This window comes from Prenolepis imparis, unplaced genomic scaffold, assembly GCF_030444845.1.
Source record: "Prenolepis imparis isolate NDT839.2.m4 unplaced genomic scaffold, iyPreImpa1.0 SCAF_7, whole genome shotgun sequence".
In the NCBI taxonomy this organism is placed as follows: domain Eukaryota; kingdom Metazoa; phylum Arthropoda; class Insecta; order Hymenoptera; family Formicidae; genus Prenolepis; species Prenolepis imparis.
In genome coordinates, this window is record NW_028141165.1 from 16,088,760 (window position 1) to 16,101,170 (window position 12,411).

The window sequence follows — 12,411 nt, forward strand, 5'->3', positions numbered from 1 at the left end:
TCAACTCACAAACCAACGTTTATTCGAATTCTTTACATCCGTGTTGCGACGGCGGAGCACCGCGACAATGAGAGAGCGAGCGACTCTCTCGCGCCGGTTTCGCGGGCGATGCGACGGGAAAATCCGCTAGCGACGGACTTTTGTGACTCGACGAAATTGGTATTGCAAAACAGCTGTGTCTTATCGAGAGACCTCTTACTGAAGAAGGTCCCGCGCTTCGGGACGGCCCTTCTTAATCGTTCTCTCGCGCCTTACCTGCCAATCACTGGCGGTCCCGATGTCGCGTGCCGAAATTCTATTGGCCGTCAGTGACGTGCGGGTCTCTCTCGCGCTGATCGAGCGCGCGCGGCAATGAAAATAAACGCTGTCGCACATGTGTTGACGTTTGCCCGCTCAGACAACAACTCGCAAATTCGGTTATTTGTCAGCGTCTTCGATCTCTGTTTTTTGTCGCGTTTACCGTGTGTCGGGTCGTTCGCGATAATCATTGCGGCAACCACGAAACTGTACACGACTCCTTGCCAAGTCTCGAATTTATCTGAGCGGGCGTCGCGTATGTAATCAGATGTGCGAGCTCGAACATTAATCTTTCTGCAAATTTCGGCAAATAAAATGCATTTAACTCGGATCCGGTCTGCGTAATTTTTTTAGCATTTCTTAATATTCCATCAATCCACTTTCTCACGGACATGATATCGTTATCATACTGTACAGCTCCCAGAATAGAGTCAACGTCTTCGAAATTAGCAATGCCGTCGCGATCGGGTATATCAATTACTTTTGTAGCCATTGCAATACAAGTTTCCAATTTCTTACGTGCAACTTTTGGTGATATCATTTTTGATGCGATTATTGAGTCTTCATAATCATTCACCGCAACGATAATAGTTAGAAAAATTAGTTCTCTGAACTCCTCAAATGTTTCAGCATCTATCATTAAAGCTACACACCGTATAAAAAACTCACGTATGCACGCGTGACTGATTTTTTCGAAGCATTTCCATCTACTCACAGCATGTATAAGATGCGCGACATCTACTCGAATGTATGTGCTGGGGTTTGAAATTTGACTTTCAGTACCATGGGACATAGCTGCAAATTGGTCAGCGACATAAGATTATAGTTTGATTGTTGAATGCGAGAGACATGGCGGATAAAAGAGCACGAGAATAATCAGATACAGCCTCCTTTGGCTTATGTGCGCCATTTCGAATCCATGTTTTTAACCAATATTCTATAAATTCTGTAGTATGTCTTTCTGATATCATTTGAGAAACTATTAATGTAGTATTATTAAAGTTGATGACTATTGCAGATAAAAACATGTGTCTTGTTTTCGTTTTATCCGATCGTTTGATAGTCCGTACAATACTTCCCGTTGTATCAACATTTATGAATGACCAATTTTGTAGCCGACAATATTCATTATATGCATGTAGTTGTGGTGTCGTCATATAAAAAACATAGAAAGGGTTTGACCCGACTGCTTGTATGGATCCAGCGTAGGGTGGAGTGGTCATCATCCCTTCAATGGTTCGTATCAGATCTCGACCATCAGTCAGTTTGACATTCAATTCCGAATCTACATATTCTTTTTTCGCTTGATCGAGAACACTCGGTTTATACATATTTGGAGGTTCTTATCTCTCCAATTTGTCCATTTTCCCTTGCTATTCTTTTTCGGTAATTTGAGCATCCCTTTATTGCGACTTCTTTACCAATAATTTTTCTTTTCACACCTCGAAGGGAACGCTTTACAACTTCATGATTATCAAGTGAAGTATCTCGAGTTTTTATTTTTATATGCAGATCCTCGTCAATATCGGGTTCCTCTTCAACGTATCCGAAGAAAGGATTACAACATTTTTTACTTTTACATCTGCCAAAAATTTGTATGTAATGAAGACTGTTTGGCGAAGGATGTACTTTTGCTCTCTTAAATATGTAAGCACATGGGAACCGATAACGTTTGAAAAAGGCGTCGAAAATAATATCTGTCCACTCATTTGGACTCAAGATGTTATAACTTCTACCTTGTTCACCGTATAATACAGGAAATCGTGGCTTGATTTTGTTCCACAATTCAACATTCAAACTTAAATGAAACCAAGTCTTGAGCGATGTAAATTCAGGAAAATTCAAAATTGGAATCAACTTCATTCCTGGATCTTGATTGCTCAAAGGAATTGCCGCTAAGAGAATAATCTTCACTATCATTTCGAATGATGATACCCTTATTCAACCGCGCAGTAGACAAAATGGCCCGTCTGTCTTCACGAACAGCTATATATACATCGTGCGCGCTCCATTTTAAATTCAAATGTTTACTTATTTCAGTCCAAACGCTTGATGTATATTTTGGCAGTGCTGAAGTTTTGAAATGTTCAATATATTTTTCTAAGATTTTGATGGCTTCTTCTTTTGGAACTCGCGATTTTCGAGGCATTTTGTTACTTTGAGAATTACTTGTTCTTTATATATTTTATTTTTTGGTCTATTGTTATTTTTTCTTCCATCTTGTTATTTGTTTCATTATTTATTTGCTCGCCGATGTGCAGAAAGCTCGTCGATATGCAAAAAGTTCGCCAATATGCAAAAAATTGGAATCCATATTGTGTCGATTGCATTTGTATTCACCCGAAAGATTCATATATTTACATAACTTATCTTGATGAAAATACTCATTGTGCAGTTTATTAGAGTTAAAAGTTTTAGAAATTTTCACACTTTTTAAATTGAAATATTCCATTACTTAAACTTGCATATAGATTGTATATAAATGAAATTATATCGAATATGGTGAATGATCACAATTGAATATTTTACGCTAAATGTCGTTTCAATAATCCACAAGAGTTTTACAGTCTTGCACAGTTTGGCTGTAAAATGCAAAATAAAAAATTTAATTTAAGATGAAGATATTTACAAAGCACTTTGGATGCGAGGTCTAACAAAATAAATTTAGATATTAAAATAAAATATTAATTATCAGTTAAATTTATATATTAAATTTATACATATTAATTTATATATGAGAGTAACTTGGATTAAAGAAATAATTTATGATAATAAGTAATTATAATTAAACATATTAATAAAATCTCAATAAAAATCAAGACTTCATTAATATTTTTTATAATTACCCGGTACAAAATTTTTTATGTATGATCATATATGACAATATAAAAATTATATAGAAATATATAAAATTCTGTATAAATTACATATAATTATATATAATTATATATGACTTATTATACAGGGTGTCCGGTAATAGTCACGCCAACCGTCGTGTGTAGATTCCTGGGATCATTTGGAGACGATTTTTCCTCAGCGAAAATGTCGAGGGAGGTCATTATTTTTTGCATGTTTTCAATTTTTGCCATCATGTATCTTTGTAACTAAGCCTTAAATTAAAATTCTATTAAAGTAACTCTACCTAACATTAACTGAAGAATGTGAATTTATTATTATTTTATTTCCACAAGGCTTAGTTTGCGAAAAACCCTTTATTTTCAATCGCTTATAACTCCAAAATTATTGGTGTCTCGACATTTTTGCTGAGGAAAAATCGTCTCCAAATGATCCCAGGAATCTGCACACGATGGTTGGCGTGACTATTACCGGACACCCTGTATATAATTATATATAATTTTACATTAATTTTGTCCAGATGTGAGCTGTCCAGATCTGGACAAAATTAATGTAAAATTATATATAATTATATAATAAGTCATATATAATTATATATAATTATACGTAATTTATACAGAATTTTATATATTTCTATATAATTTTATATATTTCTATATAATTTTTATATTGTCATATATTTTTTTATTATACATAAAAATTTTTTTACCGGGAACCTAGGTAATTATAAAATACTACATATAAATTAAACTGAAAATTAATATTTAATTTTAATATCCAAATTTCTCTCTATATATGTATGTAAAAAACGTTAAATATTTACCTTAATGTAGTGTCATAGGTGTGAGATAGATTAATATAAAACCTGTCATCCTGCTATTATTATAAATCATTTCTTTGATTCAAGTTACTCATATATGTAAACAAATATACAGAGTTTGTCAAAAGTGTGGAAACCCCTAAATAATTTTTGTAAAAATGAAAATATCAAAAAACGGTAAAACACGTATTTTGATTTATCAAAAAAGCTACCCTATGACATGGATACCGATCATCCCCCACCCCCTGGTACGCGGGGGTAAGAGGGGGGTTGAAAATTTTAAATTGGATTAAGGGGGCTCGTTTGAAAGGTCTTTTCATAACAAACACACCCTTAAAATTTTAAGTCGCTACGACCCCCTCATTCAAAATGGCGGCCGTTCAAATTTCGAAATTTCATGCACTTAGTGTTATCCAGGATCAACTGCGTGGAAGTGGCATGAATTTGATCCCTTGTGTGTGTGTGTGTGTGTGTGCGCGCGCGCACACACACACACACACACACACAAGGGATCAAATTCATGCCACTTCCACGCAGTTGATCCTGGATAACACTAAGTGCATGAAATTTCGAAATTTGAACGGCCGCCATTTTGAATGAGGGGGTCGTAGCGACTTAAAATTTTAAGGGTGTGTTTGTTATGAAAAGACCTTTCAAACGAGCCCCCACTCGATGTGTTTGTTATGAAAAGACCTTTCAAACGAGCCCCCTTAATCCAATTAAAAATTTTCAACCTCCCTCTTACCCTCGCATACCAGGGGGTGGGGGATGATCGGTATCCATGTCATTGGGTAGCTTTTTTGATAAATCAAAATACGTGTTTTACCGTTTTTTGATGTTTTCATTTTTACAAAAATTATTTAGGGGTTTCCACACTTTTGACAAACCCTGTATATAAATTTAATATATAAATTGAACTGAAAATTAATATTTAATTTTAATATCCAAATTTCTCTCTATATATGTATATAAAAAACGTTAAATATTTATCTTAATGTAGTGTCATAGGTGCGAGATAGATTAATATAAAGCCTGTCATCCTGCTATTATTATAAATCATTTCTTTGATCCAAGTTACTCATATATGTAAACAAATATATATAAATTTAATATATAAATTGAACTGAAAATTAATATTTAATTTTAATATCCAAATCTCTCTCTCTCTCTCTCTCTCTCTCTCTCTATATATATATATATATATATATATATATATATATATATGTATGTGTGTATTATGTATGTATGTAAAAAAACGTTAAATTATACCTTAATATAGTGTCATAGATGTGAGATAGATTAATATAAAATCTGTCATTCTGCTAAATCTTTCTATCCTTCTTGCTAAATCTTTGAGAGAGTTCATTCATCTTATAAAACCTCTATAATTTTTATGTGGCTCTTCAATAGAATTCATTTATTTGAATTATCTGAAAGTAAAAAATTATAAATAAAAATCTTATCAACATACATTAGACAGATACAACAAAATAAATAAAGAACGCGCAGAATTGTTTTAACATATCCGCCCTCGTCGACAGGCGACTACAAACTTTATAATATTAGGTCTGTTTGTTTTCGATGAACTAACTTGAACTGGCTGCACTTACTTACTTAGTTTAGAGGTTGTCTTTTTCCTTCTAATGTTGAGCAAAAAGGATAACCTCTGAACTAGTGCAGCCAGTTCAATACACGGTCGTATATGTAAATTGGCAATATGTAAATGAAACAAAAATAAATAAATAAATAAAATAAATAAATAAATAAATTGACAATAGGTAAATTTCGTTTTCAAAAAAGAAATTTTCTTTAAGGCGGGAGCATGAGGTCTGTTCATTTTTAGACCGGGTCTACAATAAGTAATTTAAGCCCTAAGCCTTAAGAAATTGACCAATCATAATCAAGTATGAGGAGAATATTGACTGAAGGTGCCTTTTCATATGCAGCATGCTGCAGCAGCAAATCAGTCACGTGATCAATATTCGTATAAGCATATAGGCTATAGCACACACTTTCCGTAACCGTAAACATAACCGTAACATAAGGATTTGACCAATCGCGTTTCTTGATTCATTTGACATGCAACAATGTCAAATGAATCAAGCAACGCGATTGGTCAAATCCTTATGTTACGGTTATGTTTACGGTTACGGAAAGTGTGTGCTATAGCCTTATTTCATTATTTTTTTATTATTTTAAGGTTAAGATTACGGTTTTTACTTGTTATTCTCATAATTATCTATTGTATTCCTAAAATTTATTATTGATATCAACAATAATAACTGAAATAATAATTAGAATCAACTAATTGCATCTTGCGTGTTCTCTTGTTTTGCTGCCTTTGCTGTTCATTCAATTGAACTTCAACCAATAAAAGCGAATTGCTGCGGCAGTACGCTGCGCATAAAATGGTACCTTAAAAAATTGAAATTGATTTTCTAAAAAAACAAAAGACCACCAAAAGTTTTTAATGCGGTACCAAACACTACCAAACGACCACCAAACGATTGGTAAAAAAAAATTACAAAAGTCAAAGTGGGAGGGCTAACTTTGCGGAGGTTGCGATATCGTATTTGTAAGTAGATGAGGTATATGTTCCTCACACATATCGTCTGAATTTTGATAAATAAGAGTAATAACATACTTAAATCTCAGATGCAGCCACATAATATACAATACACAGCTGCCTTTGAGGACGTAAAACATAACTGTAGTTTTCCCGACACCATAATGCGTAATTATAAGAGTTTAATCCAATGATTGTAAATTTTTTTATTTTATACTTACTTTGCGCTGATGAAGGCTCAAAAAAAGAGCCGAAACATACGCCAATTATATATATTTTTGTAATCGTATTCCGCAAGAAAATACTCATGGAATAAATATCGCACCTCATTAACTGTGCTTGAGCTCTCATAGCCAATCTAACCATAGATCCCTTGTTTAAATTTTAGTAGAGCTAATTGATAACGATAATCATCGTAATTTTATTAATATTATTGACTTATTGCAGTAAGTCGAATTTACTCTTACAGCATTCACTGTCTCGACGGGCGAGAAAAGATAACTAGTATAAAATTGTTTACAAGATTCTTGTTTTCCAATTTTCGAAATAGCAAGTAGCAATGTTCCTTTTGTAATTTGTTTTTTAGATATTTGATTAACAACACCGTCAGGACCATGCACGTGTTGTTTCAATTTATAAATCATGCTTTCATAAGGAAATGCAGACGTAGCCCACAAAGGACCTGTTTGTTTCACGGAGCGCACTACATGCAATAACGAATGCACATTAAATGTCATATATTGCACTCCATACATTATTTCAAACATGCCGACAAATTTAAGTAAATTATATTCACAATCATTAAGTTCCGCTTCAGTAATATTACATTTTAAAAGAACGTATATGCTTTTTATCAATAAAGCCAGATGATGCAATGCCGGATCAGGTAATATACCTCGTAAACAAATAAGACTATAAAATAAAACCCATGATCGTCATTCAGAGGCTTTCCATTTTGCTTTATCGAGAAACGACCGCGGTAATCTATGTATTTCATGTACCGGCGTTATTTTCTGTATCCGATATCTTTTTTATATCTTGAGGTTTTAAATGAACCTTACAATCTGCTGTAGACCATATGTCCCACATTTGCTTACTAACACCTAACAGTATTCCATGCATATAATCAATAGGAAATCCCCAGACCATATCAAATGTGGACAACTCAAGTAAAATGCTCGGACCTTTTACACCACGAACGAATTTTGTAGAACTTTCTACATCATTAACGTCTCTGATGTGTAAATCATGGCTTCGATCTCTGATTTCTTCGTCTGTAATGGGATATCGCATACTACGGTATAAATATTTTCCTGGTAAATAACACCAGCTGCAACCGTAATAACCGTTAAATTGAAATCGGTTTTGAATGGACGGTCGGGCGACCGAATCAACACAAGAAAATAAAGGTAAAAATTTTACATTTATTTTCGTCGCTTGATTGTATGTGTCAGATTGGGTTATAATTATTCCCTGTGTTTCCAAAACTTTGGCTTGATCGATAAAAGGTTTTAAAAATAAATTCATCATTGTCGGAGTTAATTCTTTTTCTCCTACGAAAAGATCAGCTAATAATATATTTTTAAAGCGTAGTTTTGCCGGTAACTCATTTATGCTAATCATTAGTGGCCACATACTTCGTTTCGAACTGTGAAATAATGGAGCGCCATCCGTATTAAAATTGTACGTAGCAAAAAGGTCGTTATTATTCTCTTTATATTTTCGATTAAGAGTTATCTTGTACAGTCTACCGCTGAATATCTTGCAAAATACCTTCGTCCTTATTTAAGTTATTTTTTATTTTCTTAATATTGTTGAGCAGTTGCAATTGCGCTTCTTGATTGTAATTGAACAATATTTTTAATTGATGTGCAAGATCAATTGAGATGAAATAATTATTTGAACTCATTGACAAATGATATTTCGTTTTACACTTTTCGCAAATTATTGATTGATTGCTGAATTGTTGACTGGAAACTGGGGGAATTAACAATGTATAGCAATATTGGCAATAAAAGTTGTAGGATATAACTTTATCTGGTGGATTATATAAATGAGCCAATCGATATTTACTATAATTCCACTTTTCGAACCGTGGTCCTGCTAAAACTTTAATTAATTTGAATAATCCGTCTCTTGCGGTATTGTTAATTGAAAAACGAATACTATATGATACTATCATGAGTACAACGTCTGCCACACTTAGTCCACTTACTTCAAACATAATATTTTGAAGATCAGGCATATTAAAAAAAATTTGGAAAATATTATCGTCATCTGAATCATATGAGTTAATAAAAGACTTTGGTGGCGAGTGATTATGATGCGGGTCACAATTGTCTGTATCGACGAATTCTTCATCAATCACTTGTTGAACATAAGTTTCTCCATCAGAATTCGATTCAATACTCATTTCTTCGTTAGAAATGTCTGAATCAAATGTAGATTCACACAAATCATTATTTCGTTGGCTAAGACCTAAATTGCCACTTGATGTAGACGGCATATCTAAATCGAGGGGCACATCGCTTTCATCTGTATGAAATGATAAGTTCACAAATAAAACATATATTCAATTGTAGGAATACTTAAATATATACAGTATTATACAGAGTATTTTTTAAGTCTGAAAACGGTTGAATATCTCATAAACAAGGCCAGGGCAAGGTCATCTTGAATTTTTTAAATGGAACCACCATACTTTTTTATATAAATCGATTCCTCGTAATATTCTGTATAAAAAGTTATAAGAGTAGGATGGTCAAATATGGTAGTTCCATTTAAAAAATACAAAATAATCTTGCCCTGACCTTGGCAACGCCACCCAAGGTCAAAGTAATAAGATCTGTAAATAGATATTTTTAAATCCTACAATTTTTATTTGAAACATTTTTTTTTAAATATGCATTGTTTATGAAATATCGTCCATTTTTAGACTTTTAAAACACCGTGTATATTTAATTAATTTCCGTGATCACGGATCACAGGCTGAATAACCACAAATTTGATTAGGATAACGTTGAGATCTTGGATGAGGAACCGTTTCTAAGGAAGAGACTTGTTTCAGAGATGCTGTTTATCAGGCGCCAGATAAATGGCCTAAACCGACAAGAAGACACAGAGTGTCTAAGTCAAGCACATATATCTGTTGTGACAAATACGCCTCAAATTTCTTGAAAGACGGTCTTCATTTAGTTGTTATCGAATTCCTTTAGAGAGCCATAAATCATTTGTAACATTAATCTCCATACGTATGTTTGAGAGAGGGAGATAGAGAAAGGGGGGGAGCGAGAGGAAGGGGGGACAGTGATAGAGGGTGAGAGACGGAGGGGGGAAAGGGAGAGAGAAGGGGGAGAGAGAGGGGGAGAGAGAGAGAGTGGGAGAGGGAGAGGGAGAGAGAGAGAGAAGGAGAAATAAATTCCACACATTGTTTGACATTGACTTCGATAACAGGCTATGAGCCGTGGTAGGGCGCCTTATAAATAGCATCAGAACGAATATCTTCTTCACTCGTGCGTCGGGCGCGTACGGTCGTGTGAACGTGCGATGGATGAGTGTGTGAGTAAGAGTGAGCCCCCTTTCGGAAATTCCTCACTATACTCGTCATTATAATCCACTTTTGAGTACATATTATGTCACTTTGTCTATCTAATGGGATATCGATAGGGGGGGTTCACGGCTTTTGCGCTACGTGCGGTAGTATGTAGATTCCCCATTATTATTTATTGTATTAAATTTACTGAAGAAGGTCCAAAGAAAGGACCGAAATGTTTAGATTCAATAAATTTGTTTTTCCAACTAGTTTGTTTTTAATATTTGCGTACCTACACCCTACGCGTGGCTCCATATAGCCTCCTTTTGAATTTGTAATTTATTAATGCAGGGAGCCTACATTGTTACTTATTAATTAATTTCCACGCATCTCTCTCTCTCACACACACACACACACACACACACACACACACACACACACACACACACACACACACACACACACACACACAATTTTATTATTTTATAATACAGCAAAAAGTACGAACTATATTTTTATACCTATTATTGAAGTCGAATCATTTTTTAATAATTTATTCCACCTCCATGTCGTCACAGGAGAAATCATATTTTCATGAAATGTTGAACTTAAAAATATCTTCTTTAATCTCTTTCTTTTTCTTTTTAATTGGTCCGCATTGTCCATTTTATTTTTTTTTTTTTTTGCTGTTTTGACTGTTTGACTGTCGGATCTGGAGGATGGCCAGGGCGGAAGGACGAGAGGAGAAGAGAAACAAAAAGTGATGAGTGAGAGAGAAAGCGCACTGCGGTCATCATTTGTTCGGCGGGCGTCCGCGTTGCCTGATTCCCGCGCGGCCATTATCGAGAAACATCAGCGATATTTCCAACGCAGGCATTGCGTCCGCTTATATTCTTTTACGTGCGTTTATTTCGCGATTCTTGCGACAAGAATATATATTGTAGAAGTGAACAATTATTTCCAAACGGAGTGAAAAGTTGACTATACATATAGTGTCATGAAATATATATTAATTATTAAAAGATATATTATAATATATTCGGCTACGTATCGTACACTGTAGGACAACAGTGTGACAAGCACGAAGAAAAAGACATTATACATATCAGTAAAGTTAGAAAATACGACAAAGATAACTCGAGATGTATAAGATTGAATGCGGTAATCCAAATAATTCATGTACTGGAGTTGTACTTGCCACAGGAGGTAAGCATCAGTTAAATTTAATTCAATATTAAAATGAATTTGTCTTTTTAATAGACATAATATGGTATTTCTATTTTTGCAATGTAATATATTGCACGCGCGTTCAATATAAGAATATATGTCGAACAAAGCATATATGTATATATGTATATATATATATATATATATATATATATATATATATTGTTGCGTCCGCTGGCAATCTCACATTCACTCTCACTCACGCCCGAAATGAATACGCGCTCGTAAATTATAAAGGAACTTTAATAAGAGGAATATGTATAAGAATATAACGAAATGTAATAAGAGGATTTGTAATAGTCAGGAATGATAATCAGCCGTCGGAGGAAACGTCCTCACGGCACGACAGCGTGAGATCAAATCCATCATGGCGTCCGAAAACCAAACGAAAGCCGGGGGTTGTTTATCAACAACCCCTTAACGACGATCCTCTGGAAACGTTAAATGCATGAATTCAGTATGCAGATCCAGGGGCGCAACAATATATATGTATATATACAGGGTGTTCAAAAAAGACCGGAACCCCTGAATAACTTAGAATAATCGAATTCTAGGAAGAAATACCCCAGACAAAAGTTGTAGGGTTAAAAAAAGAGACTTGATGGTGACCTAGAGCTTGACCTTGAGGTCAAGTTTAGAGGTCATTTAAAGATCAATTCGATTTTTTTAAATGGAAACTTCCATTTTTGACTCCGGATTCTTAAAGAACGGGAAATTTTATGTTTAAAATGGTACTTAAGTCTTGAATTAAGATGACCTTTAGGGGTCATTTAGGGGTCAAATAGTATAGGACAGAAGAATCTATCAATAACTAACTTTAATCATGTTCTAGGGGGAAAACACCCAAGACAAAAGTTGTAGGGTTAAAAAAAGTGACTTGATGGTGACCTAGAACTTGACCTTGAGGTCAAGTTTAGAGGTTATTTGAAGGTCAACTCGAATTTTTTAAACGGGAACCCTAATTTTTTACTCCGGATTTGGAAAGAACGGGAAATTTTACGTTCAGAATGATACCTAAGTCTTGAATTAAGATGACCTTTAGGGGTCATTTAGGAGTCAAATCGTATAGAGCAGAAGAATCTATTAATAACTAACTTCAATCATGTTCTAGAG